This window comes from Jaculus jaculus, chromosome 6 (assembly GCF_020740685.1).
Source record: "Jaculus jaculus isolate mJacJac1 chromosome 6, mJacJac1.mat.Y.cur, whole genome shotgun sequence".
NCBI classification, from domain to species: domain Eukaryota; kingdom Metazoa; phylum Chordata; class Mammalia; order Rodentia; family Dipodidae; genus Jaculus; species Jaculus jaculus.
Genome location: NC_059107.1, coordinates 148,837,887 through 148,852,900, shown reverse-complemented (window position 1 = coordinate 148,852,900; position 15,014 = coordinate 148,837,887). Strand labels below are relative to the sequence as shown.

Below are 15,014 nucleotides of genomic sequence, written 5' to 3'. Positions count from 1 at the left end.
ACCTTTAACTGCTGAGCCATCTCCCCAGCCCTTCTGCTTTGCTTAAATAAAATACCTCCTTATGCTTCCCTGAGCCTCCAAGGGGAAGGAAAGACATGAGACTCTGGCCTGAAGGTCCAATTCTTCCTCTCCATTTCATATGAATTGTCACAATGTGAAGATTAAGACTTGATATTTTGTTTACACTTAATAATGAAGGACCTACTACAACCTGATGAACAAACAGGAATCTAGGATCCTGACTCACAGGGATGGGGAAACAGGCTCATGGGGACAAAATTTTCTGTCCCTGGATTCTGTGTCAAGTCCCGTTTCAGATGGCCTCCCAGGGAAGGAGGTCAGGTCTAGCACAACACAGAAAGATGCCAGGCCTGTAGGAAGTTGGCCTTGATGTGAAATGAACATGGTGTCAACTGACAGTAAAAGGGAAGCTTGGGCTCAAGGGAAGATGCACCGTAAACTGCTGATGGACGAGGCTCGGAGGAGTCCACTGCCCCTCTTTAAGTTTGAGGCAGCCCACACAAGGAGGGATGCGGTACTTGTAAACCTGCAAGGATGTGAAGCTGTAACAATGCACACAGTGTGCCTGGAAACGCCGGCATGGTGTCTTCAATGATTCTACCAGTGTGCCTCAAGCACCCGCTATGCACCAGGCACCATGGAGGATAAGTGAACAAAGCAGGGCCCACCTGTCACAGTTCTTAAATGTAGTTACCTCTAAGTGTCAAGTGCTAGAAGATGGGGAAAAGGGGTGGGAAACAAGGCACTACTGACAAATGGAAGGAAAGAGAGAGGGCTGGGACTAAGGGGCGGACACTGACTGTCGGAATGGCAGTTTTCACCTCTTGGGTGGTGGCAGGAAGAAGGGAGAGCCTGAGGCAGGCACATTGAGGGTGAAAGGCACGTGGGCACTTCCACCTTGCCTTCCTAACAGCCTTCTCCAGTCCTGACACTTGCAGAAATGCACCACTGCCCAGGCTACTATTTTTTGCAAGCAGTAAGCCACCATCTGCCTTTGTAGACTGAAGGGCAAGGAGCTATAGGCCGCTGCCAGGTGCTCTTTAAATCCCATGCACACCTGCTACGAAACAGCCTTGGACCCTCGCTCCTGCATTGTCAGTGGTGAGATGACCTCCTCTAGCCAATGAAAATGACTTTCTATTTGAGTTTAACTCCAATCTTCTGGAGGAATGAAAAAGGGGATAGGAGAAAAAAGTCACTATCACCCATTTACTGCCACCAAGTTCATCCTCCCTCTCTTGATGTCTTTTTCGTCTATCATTTTAAGATTTATTTATTAATTTGTATACACACCCACACACACACATGAAGAAAAGAGAGAGGGAGGGACGGACGGAGGGGCGGAGGGAGAGAGAGGGAGAGAGAGAGAAAGAGAGAGAAAGAGAGCGAGCAAGCGAGTAAGTGAGGCCTCTTGCTGCTGCAAACAAACTCTAGATGCATATGACATTTTGTGCATCTGGCTTTACATGGGTATTGGGGAACTGAACCCAGGGAGAAAACTTAAGCAAGTGCCTTTAACCTCGAAGCCATCTTCCCAGCCCCTGGCTATCATTTTAACTCCCACTGCTGGCATTTGTGGAAAATGGTACCTTCCCTACAAAGCCACTCCCCGCCCCTCCAGCCACAGCTCGGCACTCCACTTAAGAGTCTGTGACACTCCCACAAATAGACGTCCTGAATCTCTTAATACAGCAGACACTGTACCATGTCCACCGCCAGTGCCAAGTGCAAGACAGGCATTCGGTGAGTGTCCAACAAATCACCGTCAAGGAGTCCTATCTGGTTCACTGCAACTGGAACATTTGCAAACCGATACCGCTACACAATTACATGCCTGGTACTGCTGACGTGCGAGCCCTGCGGCGCCCAGTCTACCACCTACGTCACCGGAGTCAAACCCCAGGGCTTGGGGGACCTCCTCACACTCACCTGGGTTTCTTACAGTGTGCATCCACCTCGTTTTCTTTAGTCAGCCTCTACAATGTAAAAAGGATGCTGTGCAGGCTCTGTTCTTGACCCAACTCTCCTCCAACTGTCTCAAGTGAACAGGTCTCTGGCTGTTTTTCCAAGTGAAGAAAGGCTTTCACTCATGGGAATTTAGGAACTAGTTTAACAGTTATAAATACTCATTTCTTTTTGTTTTTGTTTTTGTTTTGTTTTTCGAGGTAGGGTCTCACTGTGGCCTCGGTTGACCTGGAATTTACTATGTAGTCTCAGGGTGGTCTCAAACTCACAGTGATCCTCCTACCTCTGCCTCCCGAGTGCTGGGATTAAAGGCGTGTGCCACCATACCCGGCTCTCATTCTCTATTTCAACTAGACAGCACATTTGGTAGTTTTTTTAAAAAATTTAAATTTAAAAAATTATTATTCATTTGCAAGCAGAGAGAGAGAGAGAGAGAGAGAGAGAGAATACGAGTAAGAATGGTCACACCAGGACCTCTTGTCCCTGCAAATGTTCTCCAGGTACATGTGCCACTTTGTGCATCTGGCTTTATGTGATGTTGGGGAAATCAAACTAGGGCCATCAGGCTTTGCAAAATGTGCCCTTACCACTGAGCCTTCTCTCCGGCCCTTGGCAGGTTTTCTTAGTGACATGTAACATGGCAGTAAAGTACAAAGATCTGAGGAATAAAAAGCTCTAGGTTAAGAGTTGGGGAGCCCACAGTCTGGGCCCCAGGCCTGTCATTAACGTGTGGTATAGCTTTAAGCACATTCATATTTGCTTCTTCTCTTCATCTCTTTTTTTTTTTTTTTTTGAGGGTGGGGGAGTGGTTGAGTAATTATATAGATTCTTTTATCTAAGAATTGGTGCTCCAAGCCAGAGTTCCCAGAGGCATCATTAGCCTTTCTGAGAAAGTGACTATTCTCATAATAAATATGCTTAACTGCCTGCAGCTATGTTTTGTGTGGCTAGAGGAAGGACTCAGCCAGCAGGAGTGCAAGCATGAGGGTATGAGTTCAGTCCCTAGCACCAAGCTGGGCACAGTCATGCAAACCTACAACCCCAGTCCTGCAGGGTACGGGGTCAGAAGAATCACTGGAGCCACAGCTCCAGGTTCAGCGAGAGACTAGTCTCAAGAAAATAATGTGGCAACAGGAGAGAACGCCTGCCCCTGCACGTGTGTGCATCTGCACACAATACCATGCTGCACACACACCACACACATAACCACACACACACACACACACACACACGCCAACATTTAAAAAAAATTAGCAGGGCATGGTGGCACAAGCCTTTAATCCCAGCACTCAGGAGGCAGAGGTAGAAGGATCACTGCAGGTTTGAGGCTACCCAAGACTATACAGTGAATTCCAGATCAGCTTAGGCTACAGCTAGACCCTAGCTTGAGAAGAAGAGAAAAAAAAAAAAGAACCAGGCTTTGTGCCAACACATCACTGGAGCTACAATTCTTGGCACAGGCATATAACAGATAACTGTAAACTTTGAGAATGCTTAAAAACTTGTTTAGCTGGTAGAAGCCTCCACATTACAACCAGCCCTCACAATGTCCAAACAGAAGCTTATCTTTGAAGCCAACATACTCATGGCTTCTCTGTTAAGAAATTGTAAAAGCCGGTCCGTGGTGGTGCACGCCTTTAATTCCAGCACTCGGGAGGCAGAGGTAGGTGGAACATCATGAGTTCCAGGCCACCCTGAGACTACATAGTGAATTCCAGGTCAGCCTGGGCTACAGCGAGACCTTACCTTGGAAAACAAAAAGGAAGAAGAAGAAGAAATTGTGTATTTCCTCACACAGGTATGCCAGAAATGCCTAACCCATAGGTTTGGGGTGAGAAAAAGTGCTTGGGACAGTACCTGATACAGAACACAGGACACAGGTGTTTAATATTATTTTCTTTTTGTGAACAAAATCACCTAGGGTATTTAAAAAGCTGGAGAGATGGCTTAGTGGTTAAGGCGATTGCCTGTAAAACCAAAGGATCCAGGTTCAATTCCCCAGTACCCACAAGGTGGTGCATGTGTCTGGCCGTACATTTGTAGTGGCTACAGGCCCTGGCACACCCATTCTTTCTTTCTCTCTCATATAAATACATAAATAAATAAGTTTAAAAATCTGGAGAGAAGAATGGCTTTTAGGTTAATGCAAGCATATCCGAACCCCCCCCCCCCAAACAAGTCTGGTGTTTGACCTAGGACAAGACTCTTGCATTTGTGTGAAAGATAAAACCCAGAGGAAATGGCCCATGCCAGTGCCAATGGTCTCCTGCGAGTGACTCCAGACCCACTCTTACCCTTCTTGGTCTTGGGTTTCCATGAGTCACCTGGGGACAAAGCCATCCGACTCAGGAGGCACTGAGGGTAGTTGCTTTAAGAACTATGCTTTTCATGCTGATAAACTCAGATCAACCTAACTGCTCACCAATGCAACTGTCAAGCAAATCGAACAGCTCTTCAGGAATACCCTGTGTCACCCCACCAGGAGCACTCACTCACTCACTGGTCAAAGGAAAAGACAGAAGCTTAGCTCCAAGCAAAGCCTCTAACACTACAATGGATCAGTTTCCAAAAAAAAAAAAAAGGAAGAAAGAAAGAAAGAAAGAAAGAAAGAAAGAAAGAAAGAAAGAAAGAAAGAAAGAAAGCAAGCAAGCAAGCAAGCAAGCAAGCAAGCAAGTAAGTTATGTTCACATGTCCTTATTATGTCATTCCTTCTCAGAGCAATGACTGGAACACGGCAGCTATAGATGGTCAAATCAGCATATGATGAATAAACGGTGGTTTGCTGATGTTTCAGAGAAGGGAAGGGATACAGAGACCTGATGCAGCTTGCCATGTGCGCCACCACAGATGGAAGGGAGAGAGGTTTTAAATCCGCTTGTTATTCCTCAGTTCATGTCTAACTTTGTTTTTATTCCTCTCAGCAGCAAAATCTACTTCTATAAACGACCTTACAGTAGCTCAGGACGGTGCAGAAATGCCAGAGTTAGCACACACCACTGCAGCAGAAAGAACACTGGCTGGCCAGGTAGACCAGAAAACTCCTGGTACTTGCACAGCAGATGTAGGGAATTTATTTCTAGAATGAAGATAATAACACTATCTACCTTGTAGAACTGCTTTGAATAGTAACTGAAATAGTCTAAGTACTGTGAGTGCCTAGCAGGGACAGATGTCAACTCTTTTAGTCTCATTAAGATAAATTATAAAGAATGAAAATGTTCATGTCATTAAAAAAACAGACAGATTGAGGGTACAATCTAGTAGATACGGAGAGACATGCAGTCTGATGCTGTCTCCCCAACAACAACAGTATGGTGAGGCAGGGCCTCATGGAAGGTGTTTAGCAGTGAGGGTTCCATATTGATGAATAGATTATAATGCTGATTATAAAAGGCCATGAGACTTACTGTCAGTCTGATCTCTTGTGCTCTCTTACCCATGTGGTTGATGCCTTCCACCATATTATAATGAATTAGAAGGCAGTCAGCAAATTCCAGTCCTCAGCCTTCAGAACTGTGAGCTATATAAACTCCTGTTTTTTTTTATCTTTTTTGGGGGGAGGGAGTACGAGGCAGGGTCTTGCTCTAGCTCAGGCTGACCTGGAATTCACTATGTGGTCTCAGGGTGGCCTTGAACTCACGGCGATCCTCCTACCTCTGCCTCTCGAATGCTGGGATTAAAGGCGTGCGCCACCATGCCCAGCCTATTCTGAAACTTTAAAGATATTGTTTAAGATATTGATTTTGTTGTTGCTGTTGATTTTTACCTCACTTGGGACCAATTATCTCCCTTAATCTTTTATGAATGAAAGTTCATCACAGCTGAAAGGATAAACCACACCTTGAGTCTTCCCCAGACCTGATTTAGATGAGACTTTGTGCTTTTGAATTGGTGCTAAAAAGTTAAGTCTTTGGAGCTATTGGAATGGGGCAAAAGTATTTTGTAAGTGAGAAGGACATCAATGTTGGGGCTGAGTATCCTCCAAAACGTGTGCTAGAAATGTGATCCTCAGTTTGACATTCCTTGGGGGTGAGGGCCAGCCTCATGGAAGGGTTAGGTCACACTCATCGGACCAAACTAAGACTTAGATTTTTGAGTTGGCAGTGGAAAGTTAAGGCTTTGTAGCTATCGGGATGGAACAAATGTATTTTGCAAGTGAGAAGGATATACATTTGGGGAGGGTGGTTAAATACCATAATTTGAATACCCTCTCCAAACCCTGTGTTCAATTTGAAATTATTGGGGGGTGTGGCTGGCCTATGAGAGACTGGGGTCACGAGGATGCTACATTCATAAATCAAATGGCGCCAGTAAGAGAAGAGTATGAAGCCACAAGTTCAATATTCTCCTCACCCTGCCCACGTCGTGCTTTCCATCACGTTACAACGGGGCAACAAGGCAATTACCAGATGCCAGCTCCACCATGTGGGCTTCCTAGAACTATGGGCAAAATAAGATGATATTACTGGGTCTGTGGTATAGCAGCAGAAAATGAACCAAAATAACAACACAGTACAGTAAGTGACAAATGTTATAAAGGACACTGAGCAATGATAACATGGTTGCCGTACTTGAATCTACTGCCTGAATTTTATGAATTTAGTTTATATATATAAACATTTATGCAGGGCTAAGAGAGATGGTTTAGTGGTTAAGGTGCTTGCCTGCAAAGCCAACGGACCCAGGTTCAATTCCCCAGGACCCACATGAGCCAGACGTGCGAGGTGGCACATGCGTCTGGAGTTCATCTGCAGCAGGCTAGAGGCCCTTGCATGCCTATTCTCTCTTTCTCAAATTAATCAATTAATTAAAAAACTTTGATGCAAAGTCACCAATTACTGTGGTTATGTATTCAACTCTTTCAAATTTTTCAAATGAAATGAACAAAAGAAAATAAAGCATGTGGGGCCAGAGATGGCTTCGTAGTCAAGGTGCTTGCCTGCAAGGTCTAAGGATCCGGATTCTATTCCCCAGGACCCACACAAACCAGATGCATCTGGAGTTCATTGGCAGTGGCTAGAGGCCCTACTGTGCTCATTCCATTCTCTCTGCCCCCTCTTGCTCGCTCTCAAGTGAAAAAAAAAAAAAAAGAAAAAGAAAAAGGTGGAAAAAATGGTAAGTAAATCTGAGTCAAAGGCAGTCAAGAAGTCAAGAAGCGTTCTAAGTACTATTCTCACAACTTTTTCCTGTACATCTGAACGCAATGCCAAGTAATAGGTTAAAATGAAGCACTGAGCTGAAACCTTCATTGTTCCCAACACTGGGGTTACTTAAGACCACACTCTGCCACAAAAGCTTTTCAAGACAGTCACACTTGTCCCAAGGTCCTTCGACCTTGTCTACAGAAGAAAACAAGAAATAGGCCTCATGCCTTCAAGAGGCAAAATTAGTCATTCCTTTTGTAAGTTCACTCCCAGATGGTTTTCTTTCCCTAGAAACCTCTTGGCTATGGTTTAAACCTGTGATCTGGCCTCTCATCATGGCCACCCCCATCCCTACTCCTTAAGGCTCTAGGCAGAACATCCTTCTGGGGAGCTGGAAGATATGCCAAACTTCCCGTTTTGGAGCACTAGTGTCTGCTACCCACGCTTCACCCTGTGACTGACTCCTTATTGTCGTTCAGATTCCAAATTTAATGTCACAACGTCAAGGTACTCTTCCCTGAAACTGATACCACGTCTAAGTGAGCCATTTCGATTTTAGATCACAGTCTGTGATAGACAAAGGGCTCAATAAATACTCCCGCACGACCAAAGTAAGCTACACTCCTATTCACAAGACAACTTGAGACTCTGCTTCTTTTACTATTACACGGTCCCTTAAAGTAGTATTACTGTCTATATGTCTGCCTTCTGACTAAGCAAGCTGCTTGTGGTAAGAAGTTCTCTCTCCCTCCTCCCATGCCTTTCTCAACACATTTCCAAAGCTAGCAAAGATTCACAGTTCCAGGAGCTTCAAGAAGCTCTTATAGTGCACTATCCTGACTCCTGACACTCATTGATACTAAATAACTACTACAATGACCCGAATCATAAGTACTCTAGGGTTGGGGAGATGGCTCAGCAGTTATAAATTGCTTGCTTGCAAAGCCTTCCGGAGTGTGTTTGAGTCTCCAGCACACACATAAAGTCAGATGCACCCTGGCATGCCCATTCACTCTTTCTCTCAAAAGTATTTTTTTAAAGCCCTTTACAGGTCTTTAAAATATTTTATTAACTAATGCAGATCCTCAAATCTGCAATAGAACCCTGGTTGCTAGGTATTATCCCTGCTCATCAGATGACCCTGCAAATCAGAGAGCCTGCATTACTCTCTCAAATATTCACAGCAGTGCAGACTGAAACCCTGAAGCCATGCGTTCTGCCACTCCAGGATGGCTGGGGAAAATTTAGTGTGCTTCTCATTCTTTCCATTCCCACTCTGCCAAAGGGATCTGATCCATCACCACGGGGACTCCTGCACATGTGGCAGCAAGCTGATCTTACCCCAGGATGGCTGCTCAAGGGCTATACTGTGAAGGGCATCACTGAAATAAGCCATGGCACAAAGTATCTGTCAATTATGCAGCTTCCTAGTGATTGAAAAATACTCTAGCCTGCCATTCCTTATGTACCACAAACTGTTCAAATGCAAACATTATCAAAAAGAGTTAACTACTTATCTCTACTTTGAGTCAGAAACATTTTAAACTGGATTATTCAAATTATCTAGCAGGGCCCTGAGAAATGGAATCTGTCCGGTTAAGGCTAGGTTATAGGAAAGAGAAGTTTCGAGAAGGCACCATCCTTCAAGACCAAATGGGAGTTAGGTACAAGGACAAGCATTCCAGTAGGGACAACCAAAGACAAATAGGGGATCTGGAGTTAAGACTAGGCTGGAAATTTCCCATCTTGTGCAAAACACTGCCTTAGCACCAGCCCCAAATAGCAGCCCTAGAAAGTTATTCATCCATAGCAAAGCAAAATCCTTAGGGCAGAAAGATCTCTGGACCTAGCAGCCAGACAACATTGGTCTTCATCTATTGAGAGCCAAGCCAATAAAAAGCGAGATAAAAGCCAACAAACCAGTCACTCTCTAAAAACAGGTGTTCTTGCTCCACCTGACATTAGAGCATCCAAGAGAAAGGTTTCTGGGCATTTTTCATTCTGGAAAGCCTGTCCTAGCACCTGTGCTTCCCATTCTGGGGCCTTCAACCCCTCACAGAATGACATTTAAGCTCCTTGCGTACATGACAGGGTATCTTCAGCCCTGGGCCACTTCAAGTCAGGCAACCTGCCCAGCTGTGAAGGTGAGTGAAATCCCTAGAGGCAGGAGAAAAAGGCCGGTGGGGGGGGGGCGGGGTGTGTGTGTGTGTGTGTGTGTGTGTGTGTGTGTGTGTCCTAAGGTGGGAAGCACTGAGATACCCTTATCAGCTGGCAAGTAGGAAAAGCAAGCTCTCTGGGCCAGAAATTGTGGATGTTGAGGGGCACACTAAAGACATGGACAACTTGTATAGTTTCTTGACAGTTAAGGCAAGAGGGCCACCACTGAATACACTTCAGTCATTTGAACACCATCCTGGCACCATTTCTAGATCTCCATTTCTACCCGTACTATAATTTAGTAAATATTTCTTCATGTCAACTAAAGTTTTACATTTAAATGCATGATCTATCTGTCTGTCGGTCTCTCTCTCTCTCTCTCGTGCTGTTGGGGCCAGAATTCAATCTTAGGCACACCAGGCAAGCGCTCTCAATTTACATCCCCAGTCCAACAAATGCATGTTAAAGAGGGATGCATCCTGTTATCGTGGGTGGAATCGTTGGTTTAATGGAAGTTTTTCCTCATACTAACGCAAACACAGAACCATTGTCAGCCACACACCACTGAGTCTCCCAGCTATCCCGGGTGGTGCCACCATGAGCAACAGCAGCTGTGGTGCCCGAAGCCATCCCGGAGCAGACAAGGGTTCGAGCGCAGGCCAGAGACTCTTTCCCAGCCCCGGGGTCACGCTCCCGGGGCCCCGCCCCTGAACCCCAGCAGCCTCCCGCCCACGTCCTCCGACCGCCCCTCCCCTCGGGCCGCACCACGTTTCCTGTCAAAACAAACCCGTGGGGGAGGGGGAGGCGACGGCGGAGGCCGAGCCGAGGGCCCCGGGGAAACCAGGCAACAAACCCCAAACACGGGCTGCGGCCCCGGGAGCCCGGAGCGCCGTCGCTGGCAGCTGACCAAGCGGGACGTCAACAGCGGTCCCCGCCGTCCTCTGGGTCCCGAAGTCACCGGGATCCGAGGGGACCGTCGCGGGGGTGGGTTGGGAGGGGGGACGAAGCGGCCAGGACGTGGAGCTGGCGGAGCCCCGGCGGGGCTTCCAGGACGGCGGTCCGAGATGCGGGCCCAGGAAGCATGGCTGCCCCCTCACCCCCGCCGCCTGTGGCCCCGGCCGGTTACCTCGGAGCCGACGACGAGCCTCCCCCGCCGCCGGGGACGGATGCGCTCGGGATCCGGCGCGGAGACTCCAGAAAGGCTTGAGTGAGCCGACGCAGGGGGCACTCTGGGGGTCCCCACCCCCGCGTCTCCTCGCCCGGCGCACAACCTGGGGACTCACACCCCCGACGACTCCCCGCGCCTCCCCCGCCCCGCACGCCGTATTTAAAGGGCCCCAGCGACTCCGGGGACGAGACCATCCGCAAGCGGAGTGGTGGGGGGGGACGATAGAGCGGCGGCTCCGGAGAGTACCGGAGTCGTCGGGCTGAGATCGCCAAATTCGCCCAGATTCTGCCTGTCATAAGCTTCTTGTCTCGAATTCAGATCATAAAGGCGCAGACGGCTTCTATTGACGGCTTTGGGTGGACGCAAGGAGAACGGTTCCCCCCATGCGCAGCGAGTGGTACGGTCAGAGGCGGCTAGGGCGGAGGGAGAGTGTTTACGGAACTAGGGCGGCTGGGGGCGGGGCTTAAGCCAGGGGTCCCGGCCTCAAAGCCCCAGACTCATCCCCCCCAGACTCATCGGTGGGCTCCCCGAGTGTATCGGCGTGAGCTCCTGGCCGTGCGTGCAATTTCGAGTGTCCGCACACCCCTCTGTCAACGGCGCAGTGAGAATCGGGTGCTCGCCTGCACGCCGTTCACACACACACACACACACACACACACACTCAAGCAACCGACAGGGTTCTAAGTGAGCTTTCCCACGCACATCCGTGACCGGCCTCCTCTCCATCCACATCTGTGTCTCCTTCTTCAAGTAAACACACGTCCAGATTTGCCCCTGGATGGGACGATGAGCTCCTGGGAGCCACACCTACCTAGGTTCTCCCGAGCCTTAGCAGTGTGTGCGGGAGATAAAGCGTCTTCCTTCCTCTACGAGCCCCGTGGCAGCACCTACCGCGAGGAGAAGTTTCGACATTGATTAATGTAAACAAGGCCCCAGGTGCAGTCAGGACAACTGTTCGTGGCTTCTTGGAAACTGAATTCAGGGTGTAGAGAAATAAGCTCCCCCCCCCCGCCCCAACTGTGCATAGAGAGCTACTATACTGCCCCATGCAAATTGGAATTACGTGAGGAATAGTTTCGTAAAGGAATGTAAGTGCATATTGTATAGACCAAAACCGTGCCTGGAACTCACCATTCTAGGAAGAAAAGAAAGAGGAAGAAGGAACAAGAAAAAGCAAAACACAAAATATTTTAAAGCAAGATAGAAATGCAGTTGTTCAGTTGCTAAACTATATGCTGGTCTTGGATTCAAGCGCAGGTTGTGACATTTACTTACCGAGGTGATCTTTATCAGTGGGAATAAATGAGTCTGTCTCATTGGGTTATTGTGAGAGAAAGGTAAACTGAGACATATAAAGTGCTTAGAAGTCTACACAGCAAATAATCACTGTCAGTTGTTAAAACTATTTGACTGTACTCTGAACAAACTTAGGCACTGATCTGTACAAATCTATCCCTGTGTCTTCCTTTGTCACTCATCTAAAATATACAAACTGATACACATCAAAAGATTAAAAAGGGCTGGAGAGATGGCTTAGCGGTTAAGTGCTTGCCTGTGAAGCCTAAGGACCCCGGTTCGAGGCTCGGTTCCCCAGGTCCCACGTTAGCCAGATGCACAAGGGGGCGCACGCGTCTGGAGTTCCTTTGCAGAGGCTGGAGGCCCTGGCGCGCCCATTCTCTCTCTCTCTCCCTCTATCTGTCTTTCTCTCTGTGTCTGTCGCTCTCAAATAAATAAATAAAATTAAAAAAAAAAGATTAAAAAGATGCTCATGGTACCCAGGTTACGTCCTGCCAACTTGCTGCTGTGCCACTTGTCGAAACAAGCAACCATCAGAAGCCTCCAGTTTCAATTCTTCCAAAATAACCACCACCAATTACCATCACCACCCTACAAAAAAAAAAAAAAAAAAAAACACCTCCACAATAGAAAGGTTAACCAAAAATATCCCTAAACCCCTTGTGACTCTGTGACAATGACACATGGGGCCTTGCTTCCTTTGTTAACTTTGCAGAAATGTGTTAAGTACTGTCTTGTGCTATGACACAACAAGGAACAGGTGACTGTGAGTCAGGGGGTAGCATGGTCTCCGCAAGAAGGATACATCGTTTATAGCTCAAAACGACAAGGGAGCAATGTTTGTCAAAGCAGGTGAGTCAAGTTCTCAGCATGTGAAGAGGTGAGAGCTGCGAAGGGCAAGGGCACTGGGGTGGAGGAGGAAGGAACTAAAAACCAGAGACCCGAAAGATCTAGGAAGCAAATCTGCCACTCTCAAATAACTTGTGATTTGCAAACCCATCAGTGAATTATCTGACTGAGTACTATCAGCCTGGTTTGTGTAGAAAAGCACGTTGGAAAAAAAATAGTGCTGTTCATGTAAAGCAGTTTTTTTAAGAAACAGGCCTTGTATCACATCCTTGCCACAGAGATCAATCATAAGATAAAATCTTCCCCTTGTGATTCTCTTGCATCAGCCTTTGAAATACTGGGGTTACAGTCATGTGTCACCACACCTGGCTTTGCTCCTGACTTTTGTAACTTACTTAAAAAATATATATATATATATATACATACATACATATATATATTTTATTTGTCTATGTGTGTGCATGCATGCGTGTGGGGGGGGAAGGGTGCTCTAAAGCTTTTGCTACTGCAAACAAATGCCACATGCATGTGCCATGTTGTGCAGCTGGCTTTATGTGAGTACTGGGGAGTTGAACCCCAGGTTTGTAGGCTTTGCAAGAAATGCACCTTTAACCACTGAACCATCTCCCTGGCCTTTAAAACTTACTTGACCCATTAGGAATCAGTTTTGTTTTTTCCCTACAAATTACACGAGAGGCCAAATTTGTCTAGTACCCGTAGCAAAAGAAAAAAAAAAGAGCAGATCATATTTTTTGGCTGATTTAGAAATATAAGTACTTATTTCTTTTTACACATATGAAACCCAAGTCTTAGTTACATTGATTGCTTTCTTCTTTGGAAACAAAAATCAGAAAATCAAAACCATACAACCCTCTCAACTGTTTTGCTGGTGCGGCTGCATCTTGGGCCAATTTCCTTTAACACAGATTCAGCTGTGGCAAATTCAGCAGCCCAGGCTGCGGAAAGCAAGTGATTTCGACCCTGTTTTTCTCTGTGGCAACTGTGAGGCTTCTTGTCCTGGAGTAATCTGATTTCTAAGCTTCTTAGTATGCCCAAGTTTCTTACCAGGACTGGCTTCTTGGTCCCACAAGCAACCTGTGTTCATTTGCATAAGGTCCTCCCCTTTGGGGACCTCCCCTCCTCCATACTTGGTTTTATGTTTTGTTGCTGTTGTTTTGACCTTGTTAATACTTTCTGTGGAAATAACTTTTTTTAAAAAAAGAATACAGTAGAGATGGCTTAATGGTCACGGTGACTGGGACCCAGGTATGATTCCCCAGTGCCCATGTAAAGCCAGATGCACAAGGTGGTGCATGCCTCTGGAATCCCTTGCAGTGAATAGAGATTCTGGCATGCCCATTCTCTCCCACTCTACCTGCCTCTCTGTCTCTCTCTCTCAAATAAATAAATAAAATATTTTAAAAGTACTTTTGTAAAGTGCACTTTTATTTTGCACTGGATCCCCCACAAATATTGAATGTAACTGGTCCTGATTTCACCACATTAACCTAGTATCTTCTTTTTTTCCCCCAGTGCTAGGGAATGCTTTGAGTGCATGCTGGCTAGGCAAGTGTTCTACCATTTTGTAAGTTTTTCAGGCTGGATGTGATCTCTCTCTCTCTCTCTTTTTTGGCTACATCTCTTTATTTAAATATTTTTTCTGCTTGATTTCCTCTGTACATATATTAAACAATTTGATATTATTTCATACATCCCAGGTGCTCTGTTTTTTTTCATACTTTGTTTCTGTTTGCATTTCAGGATTTTTTCTAATGGAAAGTTTTTTTTTATTAACAACTTCCATGATTAAAAAAAATATCCCATGGTAATACCCTCCCTCCCCCCACTTTCCCCTTTGAAACTCCATTCTCCATCATATCCCCTCCCCATCTCAATCAGTCTCTCTATTATTTTGATGTCATGATCTTTTCCTCCTATTATGATGGTCTTCTCTAGGTAGTGTCAGGTACTGTGAGGTCATGGATATCCAGGCCATTTTTTGTCTGGGGGGAGCATGTTGTAAGAAGTCCTACCCTTCCTTTGGCTCTTAATGACTTTCCGCCACCTCTTCTGCATTAGACCCTGAGCCTTGGAAGGTGTGATAGAGATACTACAGTACTGAGCACTCTGGTCACTTCTTTCCAGCACCATGATACCTTCTAAGTCATCCCAAGGTCACTGCCATCTGAAAAGAGAAGATTCTCTACCAAAAGTGAGAGTAGCATTAATATCAGGGTATGAACATTAAGAGAAGTTCTTACTGGGCAGTTTGATAAGCATAGTATATACATTTAGCCAGATAGCAACAGACATTACACCCCTAGGGCTCATGTGTCCCCGTTTTAAATTTTCAGAATCAGGAATGTATTCCCTCCCATGGAGCGGGCCTCCAGTCTAATTAGAGGGCAGTTGGT

At 46.3% G+C, this 15,014-nt stretch overlaps 1 protein-coding gene across 2 annotated transcripts in view; it reads right to left on the bottom strand.

Moving 5' to 3' along the window:
- The window catches only part of Tcp11l2 (t-complex 11 like 2), a 37,773-nt gene extending 27,200 nt beyond the window's left edge, over positions 1–10,573 (bottom strand). For both annotated transcript variants that reach the window (XM_045153125.1, XM_004650572.2), the window contains exon 1: positions 10,414–10,573. The gene's annotated coding sequence lies outside the window, so the exon portion shown is untranslated. The remainder of the gene's footprint in view (positions 1–10,413) is intronic.
- Positions 10,574–15,014: the final 4,441 nt, after the last annotated feature.